The 20,000-nt window shown below is 34.3% G+C and overlaps 1 protein-coding gene across 3 annotated transcripts in view; it reads left to right on the plus strand.

Annotated features, from left to right (window-relative positions):
* The window catches only part of large2 (LARGE xylosyl- and glucuronyltransferase 2), a 332,880-nt gene that overhangs the window by 225,617 nt on the left and 87,263 nt on the right, over positions 1-20,000 (plus strand). For all 3 annotated transcript variants that reach the window (XM_087291895.1, XM_087291894.1, XM_087291891.1), the window contains one exon: positions 7,610-7,708. The gene's annotated coding sequence lies outside the window, so the exon portion shown is untranslated. The remainder of the gene's footprint in view (positions 1-7,609; positions 7,709-20,000) is intronic.

Consider the following 20,000-nt stretch of genomic DNA (forward strand, 5'->3'; position numbering starts at 1 on the left):
GAAGGGAATCCGCTGTGTAAAAAACGTGCTGGATAAGTTGGTGGTATATTCTGGTGTTCATTCTGCTGAGTTTTTTTTTATCATTTTAAAAATATTTGCCAAATGATGTTTAACAGAGCAAGGACATTTTCACTGTATTTTTCTTCTGGAGAAACTCCTATTTGTTTTATTTAGGCTTGAATAAAAGCAGCTTTTAATAAAAAAAAAAAATTAAAAAAAAATTTTAAGGTCTATATTATTAGCCCCTTTAAGCTATATATTTTCGATAATCTACAGAACAAACCATCATTATACAATAACTTGCCTAATTACCCTTACCTACCTAGTTAACCTAATTAACCTAGTTAAGCCTTTAAGTGTCACGTTAAGCTGTATAAAAGTGTCTTGTCAAATATCTAGTCAAATATTATTTACTGTCATCACGGCAAAAATAAAATAAATCAGTTATTAGAAATGAGTTATTAAAACTATTATGTTTAGAAATGTGTTGAAAAACTCTTCACTCCGTTAAATAGAAATAGGGGAAATAAACAGGGGGCTAATAATTTAAGGGGTTAATAATTCTGATTCATCTGTATATATAAAATAATTTTTTTGATTTATTTTCTATTTTTAATTTATTAATTTTCTTTTCGGCTTAGTCCCTTTAATAATCCGGGGTCGCCACAACGAAATGAACCACCAACATATCCAGCACGTTTTCACGCAGCGGATGCCCTTCCAGTCACAACCCAGCTCTAGGAAACATCCACACACACTCATTCACACACATTCATACACTACGGACAATTTAGCCTATCCAATTCACCTGTACCGCATGTTTTTGGAAACGCACACGAACGCAGGGAGAACATGCAAACTCCACACAGAAACGCCAACTGACCCAGCTGAGGCTCGAACCAGCGACCTTTTTGCTGTGAGCCGACAGCACTAACTACTGCACCACTGCATCGACTGTTTTCTATTTTTTTTATAGTTTTATTTTTTATTTATTATTATTATATTTGGTATGTTTGTTTTTAATTTCTGTTGTACATGTTAAAAGCTACCAAAATCAATAAAGACTGTAAAAAAAGACTTTTTTTCCCAGGGAATATAGGTCATTAATTTTGGTGAATTTGAACAAAACAGATTTATTAAACAGTTATATTTATTAAAATAATGTTTTAGTCTTTTAACATCCTTAAATTGAAAAGCCTTAAAAGCCTTACATTTTTAAGCTGAATCAAATGAACTTTATGAGTAGACCCACACAGAATCTGAGCACACAGAAATCTGCAGATTCCTGCAGATTATTCGCTTATCGTTAAGTTTATATTTACTTGTGCAAATGTGTGTAACTTTATATTTATTCAGTTTTTAAATTAATTTCAGTAATATTATTGTGATATAATAATATCAATATTAAAATGTTCATATTTTTTATTTACAATACAGCTTGTATTTTCTGTCTTTTAGTAGAGATATTATATGAGAGATTTGCTTTGTTTACCAAATAAGTGGATCTAATTGGATTTGCATTGTAAACATTAAATACAAGTAAAAAAAAAAATGTTATTTTATTTTATATATTAAATTTGTGCGGGCAAATTCGCCTCGGCTCAGTTGGCGTTTCTGTGTGGAGTTTGCATGTTCTCCCTGCGTTGGCGTGGGTTTCCTCCGGGTGCTCCGGTTTCCCCCACAGTCTAAAGACATGCGGTAAAGGGACTGAGCCGACAAGAAAATGAATGAATGAATGAATGAATGAATGAATGAATGAACGAATGAATGAATGAATGAATGAATGAATTTTAAGTTTGTAGTGATGATACTCCCAAAATCATTCTGCATAAATCCTCAGATTTTTTACCAAATATTCTGCAGAAAAAGCAAAACATGTTTGCAGATTCTGTCTGGCCATACTTATGACTCCTTTGAACTCATATTATATCAAGCAGCTTGTGTAACTTATAAAATTAAGTTAGAACATGATTAACTTAGATAAGTTACAATTAGCTGAGAACATCTTGTCATGACTGACTAATTTTATAAGAATAATTTTTAACAGTGTAGACATAGAAAGACAATGCATTGAAATTCACACAAAATATTGGAAAAACTAAATTACAAACCACAAAATATCAACGAAATTTTATACATTTTGTGTTTCTCTTGAAATTTGCTCTTTAAAAATAAAACTAAAACTTGTATTTATTAAATTTCCCTTACATATAAATTTGGGTGTTTTGGACCGTCATCATAAGTTATTTTGTTAGATTAGCTCCAGATTTGGCTTCAAGACTGCTTAATCGAATGTGTATGCACAAATATAATATTCTAAAGCTTCCTAAAGAAAATATTAATTTAAATGAGAGATTTGTAAGGGGTGTACTTATACATGTTGAGCACTGTAGCATTTAGCCAGAGCTAAATCAACACTAACCAACCTAGACTATAGACGGCATTAATCCCCCACTCCTGCAAATCCCCTCTTCATTCTTCTAGCATTGGCCCGTCTCCTCTTTATAACATCTCTGGCCTGCACACAGCTCACGCTTTCTCAGCTGGAGCTTAGAGATGTGCTATCCTCAGTTCAACAGGCTCTCGTTGGAGGTAGGAGGACACAATATGTCCCTGCCTGGAGAGGAACAGTGAGAAATAAAGCACGTTTAATTTACAGCCAAACAAACGTGTGAGTCAGAGCTGCGTGCTGAAATGATGCCATCCCGCGGAGCACAGATGCTGGATCTGCTTATGATTGGCTCACCGCACGGCCCTGCGCTTGACCTTTCCTTTAGTCAGCCTCAATCAATATCCATGACTTTACTTGTTAAGTCGCATCCAAACAATCTCAAGCACTTTGAAGGAAATTTAAGTGCTTGGAACGTTTCTCTTGATTTGTTAACCCACTTCATAAGTGCCAAGTTTTGTTTTTAGCAGCAAATCATAAGTACTGTAGGTGTGTGCGGGAGTGGATGCAGCGAGTTCAACTTTGCACCTTGTTTTATGTAATATTTTTAAAGATGTTATTCAGCCAAAGATAAATCTGACTCACCGTTTTCTTATCGAGGTATTGTTCTGATACTGTAAAGCCAAACACTCCTTTTTGGATTTGTAAAAATGCTTTTTAAAAAGTTTTTATGGTAGTTTTTTTATTTGGAATTAATCCCAAAATCCCAAAAGAAGATATTTTGAAACATGTTAAAAAATCTGTAACCATTGACTTCCATAGTATTTTGTTTTCAATGGTTACAGCACAAGTGTCAAACTCAGTTCCAAAAGGGCCGCAGCTCTGCACAGTTTAGTTCCAACCCTAATTAAACACACCTGATCAAACTAATTGAGTCCTTCAGGCTTGTTTGAAACCTACAGGTAAGTGTGTTGGAGCAGGGTTGGAACTAAACTGAGCAGGGCTTCGGCCCTCCAGGAATTGAGTTTGACACCCCTGGGTTACAGGTTTTTGCTTTCTTCCAAATACTCTCTGAACAGAAGAAATAAACTATTGGCTTACTCTTGGGTGAGTAAACAGTGAGAAATTGTAAATCTTTTGGTGAACTATTCCTTTAAGATCAGACAGATTTGCTTATTAAGTTATGTAAAAGTAAAATTGCTTGTTGAGTTTAATTACTCTGTCTTTGTTTGTACGTTTCGTTTAAATAGCGAAGCACTGCATTAAGCCATGCTTTTAAAAGTGTACACTTAACTTTTGAACACTATGTTAGTAAACTACAGTGAATAACTTGTTACAATTTATACCATAACATACAGAGATACAGAGGTGCCTAAATGAAGATTGAGACCTTAATACTTGTGGTGAACTCAGTTTAAGCTTTCAAAACATGCTGTATCAAAGAAACTTTCCAATGTATTCTGTGATTATCCATAAAGATTTGGCATAATATATAGCTTAAAGGGTTAATAATTTTGACATTTGAATAGTTTTTAAAATATTAACTTTTATTCTAGCCAAAATAAACCAAATAAAACTAAAAATATTATCAGACATACTGTGAAAATTTCCTTGCTCTGTTAAACGTAATTTGGAAAATATATATAGTCAGAATTAATAGCCCCTTTCGATTTTTTTCTTCTTTTTAAAATATTTTCCAAATGATGTTAAACAGAGCAAGGACATTTTTACAGTATGTCTGATAATATTTTTTCTTCTGGAGAAAGTCTTATTTGTTTTATTTCGACTAGAATAAAAGCAGTTTTGAATTTTTTATGAACCATTTTAGGGACAATTATTAGCCCCTTTAAGCTATATTTTTTCTCGATAATCTACAGAACAAACCATTGTTATACAATAACTTGCCTAATTACCCTAACCTGCCTAGTTAACTTAATTATCCTAGTTAAGCCTTTAAATGTCACTTTAAGCTGTATAGAAGTGTCTTGAAAAATATCTAGTTAAATATTTTTTGCAGTCATCAAGGTAAAGATAAAATAAATCAGTTATTAGAAAGAGTTGTTAAAATTATTATGTTTAGAAATGTGTTGAAAAAAATCTTCTCTCCATTAAACAGAAATTGGGGAAAAAATAAACAAGCGGTCTAATAATTTAGGGGGGCTAATAATTCTGACTTCAACTACATATATATATATATATATATATATATATATATATATATATATATATATATATATATATATATATATAGAAATATTTGTCAAAATACCTCCAACTTTAATTATATTTTGCAATTAGGTGGCAAATAGATGAAATTATATGATATGTTTACGTTTTTCACCTCACCCGATTTATATCACCATATTACCTTGTTAAACAATGATAACCCAAATATTGACAGAACGCTTACATTTAATTTACATGTAAACTAAATTAGCATGCACAGAAAAAAGAAACGTTTATATATCGGAGTCATTAATTGCCAGACTCCTGTGCAATCTGTTAGACAGTGCGAAGGGTGCGTGGTGCGTCCTCTTGGCTCTGTATCGTCTTCGACAGTGGTGATAATTTCAACAGTATGGACATTGTGTGGACGACCACTCTGCGCCACACGACATACTGATCCAGTGTGATCAATTTTCACCAACAAGTAATCCAATCCACCTTTTGTCCAGTTTTAGTTGGAAATTCACAAAGAAAACGTGAAGCACTGTAGCCGTAGTAACTATAACTTCAGTTTTATATATTGGGTAAGCTAAATTGTCCATAGTGAATGTGTGCGCGAATGAGAGTGTATGGGTGTTTCCCAATACTGGGTTGCAGCTGGAAGGGCATCCGCTGCGTAAAACATATGCTGGAAAAGTTGGCGGTTCATTCCGCTGTGGCAAACCCTGATTAATAAAGGGACTAAGCCGAAAAGAAAATGAATGAATAATACAACAATACTCTCTCCTAACATCACATAATACTGCTAAATGTGGGTCATATGATTTACTTTCTTTACTACTGATATATCTAATCAAACAACAAAATTCCCATTGCTGTCTGTTGTAAAGAAATGTGCGCTTCAAAAAATGTGCCCTCGATCCATTCCATGTGCTTCATTTATCAGCTCACTTACACCAGCTGTACTGAATACTGAGTTTATGTCGAACACTCTTTTAATTAGATGCGTTTACAGACATCGTTACTCTCTGATATCTCCATTCTGTTCTCTCTTATGTTTTCTGTGTTTTTTTGTTCATCAATCATAATGCATAAGCACACTTTTGATATTTGTCCACTCAAAAAACATGTTTTTGCTGCTTGTTCAAACTAATTGTTTAAAATGAGCTTATAATTCTTGAAATTTTTGGGCGGCAACTTAATCGTTTTATGTTCAATGTAATTTAATGTGTTAACTTAATCGATTTGTGTTGGGACAACATGAATAAGCTGTGTGGAACCCAGTGCGTACAGTGCAAAGCATTGGTCCCCAACCTTTTTATTACCACGGACCGGTCAACGATTGAAATTTTTACCATGACCCAGGGGGTTGGGGGGTGTGGTTCTACCTAGATTGCTAGGCGACTATCAATGTTTTCTCAGAGGATGTCAAGCTGATAAAACATTGCTGCAACTCTGATACAAGTTTTATTTATGGAGAAGATTTAAAGCACTGCAGTGTTTTGGGTGCTCTGTGTTTGTCTGAAGTTCCTTCCATCAGAGGGAGGCTTTCCCCCCTCAAAATGAAAGTGTCCTTACCCATAACTCAAAGTCAAGGGTTTAAAACCGCAAAAAAATTGGTTATACTGTTCCTACGGAATATGTACGATTTTGTAATGTGTTTTCAGCATTTTTTTACGACAGCAGTATCTCCAGCAAAAAAGATATCCAAAGTTGTAAAGAAATCTGTGTTTTTGAAACTAATGAAGACCGCAGAAGTCAATGATTTATTTAGCCTGACATCTTTACTGCTCTAACATATTTTAAATGTTTCTCAAAATAAAATAAACTGTGTTCAAAGGGAAAAAAGAGATTCTTTTTTACCCAGACATTTAAAAATAACTCATTTTAGAGCAGTGATCACAATACAATAATAGAGATATTTCAATCCAAGGTTATCATACCATCAGAATCCTATACCAGCCCATGCCTATCCCCGAAAGGGTTTTAAAATCTGAGTTTAAAAATCAGTCCTGTGATTCCAGTCCAATCAAATCGCACATAGAAACTAAATCGCATCCTAGTGAACAACCTCAAGACATGAGCACTTAATAAATGCGTTAAACCCAGGGCCGGAGTGGGACTCCTTTTCAGCCCTGGAGAGTCAAGCCTCAGACCGGCCCACCTCAGTTCACGACTGACTATATTAAAATAAGGTCATTTCCAATAAAATTTCTAATTACACTATCACGTCTTTTTTTGAGAAAACAGCTGCTTTATAACTTCAAATGTTCAACAACCCTAACAGTATTATATGTCTTAACAATAAAAAAAAAAAATAAAAAAAAACGTGCTATCCACTGGACCACAACAGTTGTATATTGAAGAGTGACTCATCTAAGTTATATCATCATTAACCTGCAGGCTGGTTATATATAAAAAGAGCAGAGCTGCGCTGAAATAATGAATGAGAAGACTGTGGTCAAGTAAATAAATAAATTAATTTAAAAAGTGTGACTGCAACAGATTTGGAGCTAGGGACACCGGCCCTCGTGGCCAAAAAACGGACCGGCCCACCGGGAATTCTCCCGGTCCTCCCGATTAGCCAATCCGAGCCTGGTTAAACCGTTCTAAAAAGTATCCAAGAAGATGTCCAAAATCTTAACATGCAATGACACTGATGGAAATGTGAAGGATGTTTACTGTATGATGACAGGAAATTGCCAGTTGGCCTTAAACAATAACTAAATGGACTACAGAATGTTACGTTTTCACACACATATGCACACATTGAATGTAGATGCATCAGACTTTCACTGCATATACTCACTACTCGAGTACTTTTAAAAGGGCTACTTTTTACTCATACTAATACTTACAACTAATACCTTTACTCTATTTGCACTACATTTTGGGGCAAGTAATGGTATTTTTACTCTAGTATGATATTTCAGTACTCTTTCCACCATTATGTAGAACTCTGCATTTGTTTATACAGTGAATGTATCGGTAACTGCATGCCTATTTAATGTAGTTAAAATCTGTATTAACAGCCTTTATTCTGTTTTGTTCCAGGCTTCAGAGAGGTTGAGAGTGAAGGTTTCTCAGTGATTACTCAGTCTGGGTCAGCAGGCACGTCTCCTCTGCCTCATAGATCTTCCAGGACGCATTCTGGTGAGTCATCAGAGGAGATTTATTCTCTTTTTTTTAACCATTTGAAAGGCCTTTTCGCATTGTTTCCTTTGATATCGCCTTGTAAAGCAGCAGGTTTTCCAAATCCCCGTACCATGCTGTGTGCACGACCTAGCACTGAGAGGTTGAGATGTTTCAACTTTGACTTTTTTTTTGAAGCATGGCCAAAGATTACTGGACAATTTGCATGATTACGTGGGAGGTGTTGGAGTGAGCATACAGTACGATACAATAAGGCGCACACTGCCAATTGTGGCTGGAGTATTCCAGCCACTGAGGTTTTGTGGTGGTGTGCATTATTATTTTTTTGAATATCAAATGTGTTTTTTGTCTTCATGACAATGGAATTATTTAGCTGTTTTTCCTTGCATTATTGAGACGATCAGCTCTGCGCTATTGTGTCAATCTGCAGAAATGTTAGAAAAGCCAGTCTCTGTCTCTCTGTGAAATGGCACCTGTGACTAAAAAAGACAAACACGTTGTCATTATTTTTATTTCTTTTATGTTTTGGTGGCTTATTTCATGGGATATTTTCAACCCAGGCACATGAAAAATACATGCCTCAGGCAACATTTTTTTGCAAAATGACATTAAGTTACTTCTTGCATGTGAAATGTACAGTGAGTGGCAGTAAAAAGCACATTCAATTTTCTCCAATATATAATTATGACTGTGGCAATATTTTACTGCCATGCGTCATGAATGTATCACAAACCCAACCAAAACTGCTTAAGAAAGAAATTCTGAGATAAAAATAACAACTATGCTATTTTACATTTATTTTATAGTCCACAATCCTTAGTTTTAAAGTCATAATGCACACATAAGTCTTTATTAATTGATAACTTGTCTGTGTAAGCACTGATTTTGCAATGAAAATGAATTGAAGTCTGTAAAGCTGCTGAATTTTAGAGAAAACTCAACTCTACAGTTTAACAAAGTCACTAATATTGACATTTTAGTAGTTTGAAATAGTATATAAGAAATAATATATAGAGAAATAAGTCTGTAATATAACATGTACTGGCGGTTTATTGGTTTTTGTAATGTAATATACAACACCAACCCAGACAATATGTAGGGGATAATCAACAGCTTGTCGTGCGTTAAAGGATTTTAATGCACGACTTGGAGGCGAAGGACCACATGATGCACAGCAGAGTGTGGTCGCCTCCACGGAGTGCAAAAAAAATCACATCGTCCCGTTGTCCTCCCATGGTTCAGTGCACACTGTGATTTGCGGTTCAAAATATGCATTTGAGCAAGATGCTAATGGTCTAATCAGATTCAATGATTTAAGCTAAGCTAAGCTAACACTTCTTCTACAAGTCTCAGAGATCGACTGAACGGATTAAAAAAAATTATGAAACTCAACATTTTTTTAAACTCTAGGAGACATTTGGAAAAGTTAGTGTTTATAAATCTTTATCTTAGCAGTTCAGTTGTACAGTTGAAGTCAGAATTTTTAGTCCCCTTTGCTTTTTTTTTTGCTTTTTTAAATTTTTCCCAAATGATGTTTAACAGAACAAGAAAATTTTCACAGCATGTCTGATAATATTTTTTTTTTCTAGAGAAAATTTTTTTTTTTTATTTTGGCTAGAATAAAAGCAGTTTTTAATTTTTTAAAAGACATTTAAGGTCAAAATTATTAACCCTTGCTTAATTAACCCAACCTGCCTAGTTAACCTAATTAACCTAATTTAATTTGTATAGAATTTAAGCTGTATAGAAGTGTCTTGAAAAATATCTAGTCAAATATTATTTACTGTCTTCATGGCAAAGATAAAATAAATCAGGTATGAGAAATTAGTTATTAAAACTTTTATGTTTAGAAATGTGTTGAGAAAAATCTGCTCTCCGTTAAACAGAAATTGCGAAAAAAATTAACTGGAGGCAAATAATTCAGGGGGGCTAATATTTCTGACTTTAACTGTACATCAGTGTGGATCAACTTGTCTGTTATGATCCTCAAAGCTTTTCAATGTGAGAGTCACGTGTGTCGAAACTCGGACATGAGTCATGCGAGAGGTCCTTAACACCTACAAACGAGGTGTTAAAAAAAAGCAATACCATGTTATACAGCAAACGTTCAATAAAGCTCCAGTTTATTTGCTTGGAATCAAGCCTGCCGTCGTCCTTCCTTAAGTGGTTGTCAGGGAAACAAATCACTGCAATGCTAAAGCCCTAAACAACTCACTTAAATGTTATGTTTTCTGCATCCAAAGGGCAGAGATGCACACTTATATACTTTCATATCCACAAACAAACATCATGGCATTTGTAACTGGAACATTTAAGTGGGTGCATTAGCCGAGCTCGTGAAATATTGATTGTTACGCATTATTTAGTTTTATCTGTGATAATGGCTTTTGGGTGCTTTGCCACCAGACTCTTTAGAGAATCTGCTGTAGCATCGGGAGTTCATGTTACATCCGCTTTCAGGACAGTGAAATGTTGATGTATTAGCTTGACCGCCTCTCTGAAATGTGGTGTTTGCTTCATCAGAAAGGCTCAGAGATTGTGGAAGATGACTGACGCTGATGTTTCTGGAGTGTGTAGGCAGGTTGCTAGAGAATTATCGTGTGTGTGTGTGTGTGTGTGGAGGTTGTGCAGACCACAACCCACGGCTGCCCTTGGCTTCGAGGAGGCTGAGAAACAATAAAGGACTCCTGAGAGAGGGGGCCGCAAACCCTGCTGATAAATGCAGCTTACACTGGTGTAGATTTCCATGCTGGTTCAGGGTGTGGGTTAGTGCTGGTAATGCAAGATCAACCTATGAGGGATACACATATTATATATATATATATATATATATATATATATATATATATATATATATATATATATATATATATATATTAGGGGTGTCACGATTCCGATTTTTAATCGAAATCGATCGAAATTTATGCTCAATTTCGATTATCGAATCAAAAAATAGAATCTTCGATGCTGCCACGCCCCCTCACGTCAGCTTGGCTTGCCAAGCGGGAAAAAAACAGGCTTGTTGAAGTGCTTATTAAACTGCAGAAGCAGGAGACCCGTCGACAGAACTTAAATCCTCTCCTCTTTCAATAAAGTCGCCGGTGTGTAAGCATTTTGGATTTCCAGTGAGTTATGTTGACAACATTTGTGTTGTCGACAAAAAAAAAAAACACAGTTTTGCAAGCTCTGCTATGTACGTATTACGTACGATTCAGCCGATAGACAACACCGGCATAGCGATCCTCCACCCGCCCCTGTTGCAAATCCGCTCACGAAAAGTTCACACTCAGGCCCTGTTTACACTGTCTTTGTTTTTAAATGGCATTTTAGAACGACAACGATTTGACATCCACAGTGGCGTGTAGCATTTCTGAGCAGCCCTCCTTCCTCTCTACCTCTGACAATGCACATCACGTGACCACACAGACACAGACGCACACACAGCCATATGAGCTTGAGACAGCAGTCTTTCACTCACTTGTACTTAGTCATTTAGGGAACACCTCAGATACTGTTGGCTGGTTCCTGTTGGTTGTGCGTCTTTTTTACTGACGCCATTATAACGACACAGATCACTGCCTATTCACGAGTCCCGCAGAAAAAGTGATTGACAGGTGGTAATTATGTGTGTATCTTGCCTTTATTCATTTACTGTATGATTTGTTTATGGGTAAAACAAAGACCATGCAGGTCAGGTAGTTTAAACGGTAGGCTACAAATAATTAATGGGTCATTAATTAATTAATTATTCATAATCGAAAATCGAATCGAATCGTGCCTTTAGAATCGAAAATGTAATCGAATCGAGGATTTGGAGGATCGTGACACCCTTAATATATATATAAAACATTTTCTAGATGTCTTACCAGCACTCAAAGGAAATTGATACTCTACAGGGCTTGTCCTTCCATACATGCTAACTTGAACTAAATAGCATCAATGTGAATAGAATGAATGACACTATTTATTTTATTTTTGTTTTTGTGAATGTTGTTCTTAAGAATATTATGAATTTGGGTTCACATACTGGCTCACTGCAGCATGGAATTATGCATCTATGGTACAAATTGTTTATCATGTAATCATCAATTTTATTTACTTTTTGGCTTAGTCCTATTATTAATCAGGGGTCACCACAGCGGAATGAACCGCCTTATCAATTTTATTTTAAATAAATTTTAATTTAGATTTTACAGTTTTTTTTACATTTTTTATTTTAGGGTTATATCTTAGAAATACAAACAGACAAAACTGAGACAACATTGATATATTTAAATCAAACAAGTTATAGTATAACCCAGATTATTTTTGATAAAAAATAATAAATGACGTTTTTAAAAGTTCTTTAACCTTTTAAGACTAATTAATATGCAATTTTCTTTATTTAATTGTTAAATGAAAATTTAATCATGAAAAAGCATGTGCGATTAATTGGAATCATGCACTGTTATCAATTTAAAAATAAGTTTAACAGAAATGCTCATTACATTTAATAAATGCTGTTTTATACGTTAAATTCAATATTTATGACTGGAATCTGCAATTTTGTTTGTTGTGGAAATCATCTGGGGCATTGCAGACGAAGTTTATACATCTTCCAAAACTCAAGAAAACTTTTTAATGCTGCTTTTAGGAACTACTTTAAAAGGAAGATAGAAAATGCCAATAAAAAGAAAAAGTTGCTACAAACAATGTAAAAATGAATATGCGAGCAGGCCAGAAGTTATCTGCATGTGTGCAACTTGAGAATAAGACTATAAATATGATGAATCATCTGAGAAAAAAAAACTATGTTATTGCACACAAAGCTCAAGAGGTTAGGAGTTATTTGTGATTTAAGTTTCAGCTTCATTTCAGTTTCTTAGAAGTAAAAATAGGCAACTCAGACAGTATCTTTTACTTACAGTATTAATATAAAACTATGAAATTAGCATATCTCACATTATTTGGCTTTGGGAAGATTTTGATGAGAAACATTGTTGAGTTGTATGTCTCATTCATCTCAGTTATTGCAGATTTATATCTTGTAAATAAAAAAGACAACTGTGACAGTAGTTACATAAATATGTAAGTTATCAAAACATGTGGGAACACCCCTGATTCTACACCACCTGACAAAAGTCTTGTCGCCTTTCAAAGTTTTAGGCAAAACAAATAATAACTTGACTTCTGGAGGCTTCTAAATTACGTTTATTTTACCAAAATAAAATATGATCATGCCTTAATTTTTAATGATTTAATTAGGATAGTAAGGTCCGACTTTGCTTTGTGAAAAAGTCTTTTCACCTAACAGAAATACTGTACATTAAAGAATATAAAGTCATGGTGCAATGGAAAAAGAATGAATATAGTGTCTGACTCCCATGAGCTTGGAGGAATGCATCCATACATCTCTGCAATGTCTCAAATAACTGATTAATAAAGTCATCTGGGGTCGGTTCTTCGTACCTCGCTTAATTGATCTAAGATGATTTGGCAGATCCTGGATCTTTTCATCTCGATAACTAATCTCTCGCTAATTTGGTTCTTCAAACAAGTTTGCGAATCAGATTAGAATGTCTGGATAAACTGATCTGAGATCGCTGCGTGTGTTGTGAAGGACAGATCTATCGATCCTCGAAATCATGATCAGCAATAAAACGATTGGCTGACGGCACAGCAGCGTAATGACATCATCTGATTAATATTCAATAATCCATGTGAGCAAAATTACATCAAATTAGCAGTGAACGGTTTGTTAAATATGACACGCAATAACCTTCAACATTTGTTGTGAGCTGCAGGCTTTACACTTTTTATGTGTCAAGAGTATTCATCATGTATTTCAATGCATCTCAATGTATTTAGTTCCACATTTAGAAAAGATTTTCTTTATTATAGTCGCCGTTTTTTTAATCGGTGTAAAGAATAACTGGTTGTTTACAAAAGCATTTTGATATTGGTAAAGGCGTCTCAAACTTTTGTGAAGCATCAAATCACCGGCATATTAACTATCAAAACATGTTCATGACTGCATGAATGAATTATTGCTTTAAAAAAAAATCACATATTGTGCATGTTTATTATACACAATTTGTACTAAGCGATCTAAAAAGTTCATATCAATAAGTTTTCTCTGTGCACCACCAGGTGGCAGTCTTTGTACTTTCATTTCGAGAGTGCAGATTGCATAAGTTTTATTAATATATATATACTTTTTATATATAAACTTTATTTATTTTATTAATAACTATAACTTTATATATATAGTTTAAAAAATATTTACTCTTTTCCCAAGTGTATATAACTACCACTGTAAGAAAATATCAGAATTCGGTCGGTACATACTTTCTGTATTATATTTGCTTGAACTGAGCCGATCTAATCCTGTTTATATGAATTGAACCTGCTCCCGATCAGGTTTAAGCTAGCAGAACTGTTGCTACGACAACAACTCTCGGGTCAGCTTTGAAGAACGAAACGATCCTGGATCGTGTCAAATCGGTAATATCCAAATCCAGCTATCTGAGTAATCCACGTACGAAGAACGGACCCCTGGAATGTCCTGCCGGTGTCCTGCAGATTTTAGCTCCAACTTGCCTTAACACACCTACACAGATGTTTTTAGAAAGCCTAGTAAGGGCTTGATGTCTGATTGGGGTTGGAACTAAACTTTGGACACCAGCCCTCCAGGACTAAGTTTGGACGCCGCTGAGTAATGACCTACTGACTATACGTCCATCCACCAGGGGAAATAGTTTGTCCTAAATTGTTTTGAGTTCAGGAAGCATAAAAATAAGGCTCCTTGAGAGAAAATGCCCAATTTGGATGAACAGTGCCCAGAAACAACCGTTTGGATTATAATCTTAATGGAACAATCAGCTTCTTTTGAAATAGGCTCACTTTACAACTCCCCCTAGAGTTAAACAGTTGATTTTTATAATGTTTGCATCCATTCAGAGAATCTCCGGGCCAGGTGGAAGCACAGTTAGCTTAGCATAAATCATTGAATCAGATTAGACCATTAGCATCTCGCTCAAAGACTTCTGATAATTTTCCTAATTGTAGCTTGACTCTTCTGTAGTTAAATAGTGTACTAAGCCTGATGGAAAATGAAAAGTGGCTATTTTCTAGGATCTGTATAGGATCCATGGAGACATTTGACGATTCAAAGCTTCTTTTACAGAGTTGTAAAGTGAGGCCATTTTCCTCAAAACTAATACGTGAATCCAAAAACCCGCTGTGACTTTTCACCTGCTCTGACCTTTCTCTTGCTCTTCCCTGAGGTTTACTGTGCATGTAAGAAAAAGTCCTTCATAAAAAGATCCAAAATAAATCATGTTCAGTCTCTGAGCCCTGAGGCTTCCTAACAGGAGATGCTCTTTTGAGGTGTTTTATAGCCATTGCTAGTTGTTAAAGGAACTTTTATCCCAGTCTCCCCGTCGGGACCCCCTGTGTTAATACCTGATGGTGCTCTCTTTCAATGCCGAATTGGATTGCTTAGGCCTTCGGCAGCAAAACTCAGATAAGCGTGGCAGATGCAAGCTGTAAAGACCGTCCCAGGGCCGTGCTGGTGTCTCTGACAGAATGAGAGATTGCAGGAGCTGCTTCACATGAGTCTACTGGAGATCACTTTGTTTTGAAGGGCGCCGAAGAGGAGGGAAGCGCACTGTGATTCATGCTCCCCTAATGGAAAGCTCTCAGTGCCCTGGAGTACATACTTTAGCACAACACACTTCTGCTTTTTCATCCACAGGAAAAAAAAACACATTCTGGAAGGTGGAAGAATAAGGGGGGAAATAGTGATAATGCTGCCTTTTCCTCAGTTCCTGGCCTCGTAAACAGTGCAGATCTTTTGACACACTGTGTTAACCCTACTCTCTAGAGCTTGAAATTGTTAACCCTGGGTCATCCTAAACCCAGAATAAACGGAATCCTGGGTTATCTACAATCAAGTTTGAAAATGCTCATAATATACAGTTGAAGTTAAAATTATTAGGCCCTCCCTGAATTATTAGACCGCTTGTTTATTTTTTCACCAATTTCTGTTTAACGGAGAGCAGGTTTTTTTCAACCCAGGCTCATTCTGAAAACGTAGTCTAGCGGACGTTTATATAGACCGCGAAATACGTCCCGGGAGGTACGTATTTGTGCAGAATTTGTTTTTGCGAATCCGCGAGAGGCCACTGTGTGCGCTTTTTCCCATCTCGAACGTCTCTCGCGAGTGCCGTGCGCGCCCGCACTGTTCTGAATGATTGACTGCGCGACCGGCCAATCGGCTGATCCACCCTCCTCCTTCCCTGAACCCAACCAGTTTAACCGATTGACCTGCCCGCCCGCTCACTTCCCTAAACCCGAGCAACAATTTAGAAAAGCCGTCAAGAAAAAGAAAAGCCCTCGTCTGATTTTTTATTTTTTTTTAACCACTTTTTCAGATTTTACCACGTTCTCACCCTGTTATGAACTCGCTCGCTTTATTTTTTGGATTCTGTTCTTGTCTTACCTGATTTCTGGAAACGCTCTTCCCCGGACTCAAACCCAGACGCCTTTGTCAACTACTCCTCTCTGCATCTGAAGTCCGCCAACGCACACGATGAGCTGACCGAACAAACTGATTGTGGCGGAAAAGCCCTCCACACGGAGGTAAGCGGTGAGCCGGCAAGCGTGAAAGGGAACGGCGTCACACCGCCCCGTAGCGTTCGCTTAAAAAAATGAAATGCAGCCTTACGTACCTCCCGGGACGTATTTCGCAGACTCCAGAAACGTCCGCTGGACTAAGTTTTCAGAATGAGCCTGGGTTGCTTTTTTTTCAACACATTTCTAAACAAAATAGTTTTAATAACTTATTTCTAATAACTGATTTATTTCATCTTTGCCATGATGACAGTAAATAATATTTGAATAGATACTTTTCAAGACATTTCTATACAGCTAAAGTGACATTTAAAGGCTTAACTAGGTTAATTAGGTTAACTAGGACGGTTAGGGTAATTAGGTAAGTTATTTAAGTTAACTATGGTTTGTTCTGTAGACTATCAAGAAAAAATAAAATTAAAATTAAAGAGGCTTATAACTTTGTCCTTAAAATGGTGTTTAAACAATTAAAAACTGCTTTTATTCTAGCTGAAAATAAAAAAAACTGACTTTTTCAAGACGAAAAAATATTATCAGACATACTGTGAAAATTTCCCTGCTCTGTTAAACATCATTTGGGAAATATATATATATATATATATATATATATATATATATATATATATATATATATATATATATATATATATATATATATATATATATATATATATATAAAAGAAAAAAAATCAAAGGGGGTTAATAATTCTGACTTCAGCTGTACATGGGGTTAACTATGTTAATCCTGGGTATTCATTAACAGTCGTTTCAGATTTGAGATGCAAAGAGAGAAGGACTTGCAAATCACAAACGTGCCCCAATAACTTATTTGAGAAAGTCAAAAATTTACACAGTGGCCTCTAGTGGAGTTAGTGCTTCGTTTGTGACCTTAACTTTATATCGCAATGGTAAGTGTGTTCAGCTAAGTGTGTTCAGCAAGACTTTCATAACCTGGGGTAAAATGCAGTGGTATATCCCGGGGTTGATCCCAGTGTGAAAAGCCCTTCTGAAAACAGATAGTGGCCCGCTGGGATTCGGCCGAGGCTGCTGCTGCTGCTGTCATCCTTTTGTCATAATTTGATTCAATTTTCAGCACCGTTGGCCTGAAATGCATCTCTGATCAAATTATAAAAGTTCAAACAGAGTGTCTTATGCAAATGCCTTGGGTTTGATGGAAAAAAGGGACGAAGCGGATGCCTTTCTTAGCTTTAGCAGGTCAATTTATGGGGCTTTCAGCCGTGTCTTAGTGGAAGGACTTTTCCCTCCTTTTTCTCTCAAGTAATTGAAGAACAAACTCCTTGAAGCGGTTGACTGGCATATGATTCGTTTTTTAGAGTTGAACCCTTTAAAGCGAGCCGGGGTGCAGGGGTCATGGTTTGGCTCGTTAGTTTTGGGAGTCTGGTAGATGCCGGGACTAATTATCTGGTTGAAATCCTTGCGTCTTTTGAAGCATAATGTTATGTACCTTCCTCTTTAAATAGTTTTTATTGAATTAATAATAAGAAAGCAAGTTTTAAGGTTGTGTTAACTGATTTGTGTTTATATACTACCAATATCTAAGAACCCTTTGACTGCCTGCTCTACCAAACGGTTGACCATATTTTGACTGTTTTAAATAATGGTTTACACTACACAGCATTGTTGGTTCACAATAAAATTAAACAAACATAATTCTGTTGCATTACTACACTTGATTTTGGTTTTATTGTAAAAAAAAAAAAGGAAAAAAAAACATGTTAAATGACAATCTGAAATATTTTATGGCATACCTCAAATAAAATAAACGTGATTAAGTATTCATAAATAAATAAAATTCATAAAATAAATTGGTCTTACACTTTATCATTTCTGATTCTTCTATAGTATACATATAAAATTCCAGTACTTTTATCATAAAGCGACATATCCACCATTTGGTAGAGGTTGATATTTTAGAAATGATGGGATGTGTTGGGAAAAATGCATTGAGTGTTTTAACTAGCTACATTAAGAGTTAAGAAATGCAATCCAAACATTTTTTTGGGAATTGGGACAGTTACAGGGTTAAACAAGAATATATTTATTTAATGACTATTTTGTATATTTGTATTTTGTTTATACATACCTCCCTTGACATCTATGTTTTTATTTAAAAAAGTTATATACTGTTGTTCTTTAAATAAAAAAGTTAACAAAAAGAATTCATTAGATGTAAAAAAATAAATAAATAAATGTAAATAATTTAAATAAAATTGAAGAAATTTCAACTTTTTTTTCTTTTTTTTTTTTAAACTTTTTTTTTTAATTGCAGATTTTTGTTCTGGGTGTTTCTAGGGCTTAGTACTGTGCTATGTGAGACACATAAATACATTATTTTGTATCTTTTATCTCTATTTCATGTTATTACAGATATACATATATAATTGTATTATTATATAATGTATTGAAATAATAATTAATATACCACCAGCGCCAAAAAAAAAAAAAAAAAAAGAGGAACAGCAAAAGTAATAAACATAATGTTTTGTTGTTGTTATTGTTATTATTATTGTTATTATTATTATTATTATTATTATTATTATTATTATTATTATTATTATTATTATTATTATTATTATTACAGTACTGAAATATTAATTTAAATACCACCAACACGAAAATATATATATATATATATATATATATATATATTTATATATATATATATATATATATATATATATATATATATATATATATATATATATATATATATATAAATAAACAACTAAATAATAAACAATGTTTTGTGTGTGTATGTATGTATGTATGTATGTATGTATGTACGTGTATATATATATATATATATATATATATATATATATATATATATATATATATATATATATATATATATATATATACTGTAATGAACTAATAATTTATTGTTAAATTTATTATTAAAGGATGTATGTTAAGTTGTAGAAATTATTATTAGTGATACTGATAACAATTTAAATGTTTATATATATAAATTAATGCAAATATAAAAATATATATCTTATATTTATAATTTAGTTATAATTGAATTATTAATACTAATAAATCATTGTCATCAACAACAACACTAACATCATCAACGACAGCAATAATAATAATAATAATAATAATAACAATAATAATAATAATAATAATAATAATATATTATTATTGTTAAAAATTATTTAAAATATTACTAAAATATTCATACAATTTCAAATCACTAGGGATAATAAATTTAGAAATAATTTAAAAAATTGCAAATAACAGTGAATCCTTAATATTATTTATTTATTTATTTAAATTATTATTATTATTTGTAGTAGTAGTATTTTAATTTATTTTTTTTCTTTTTCTTTTTATTTACATTTTAAGTCTGGTTAATTTTTTATTTTTTATCTTTGAATTAGATTCTTTTAAAAAGGGCTGTTTTGTCCTGGTGTATGTTTATTTATTTATTTATTTATTTATTTTTGTGGTTAGCATTGGAAAGCATATCACACACAAAGTGCTCAGTAATGCATCCTCAAACAAAAGATGGCATCCAAAAAAGCTTTCATATCCGTTGTTCCTGCTGGTGCTAACTGGCTCCTGTGAGATTGAGTGAAACCCCTCAATGTCTGTGTGTGTGTGTGTGTGTGTGTGTGTGTGTGTGTGTGTGTGTGTGTGTGTGTGTGTGTGT

Source organism: Danio rerio, chromosome 18, assembly GCF_052040795.2.
Source record: "Danio rerio strain M-AB ecotype USA chromosome 18, GRCz13ab, whole genome shotgun sequence".
NCBI classification, from domain to species: Eukaryota; Metazoa; Chordata; class Actinopteri; order Cypriniformes; family Danionidae; genus Danio; species Danio rerio.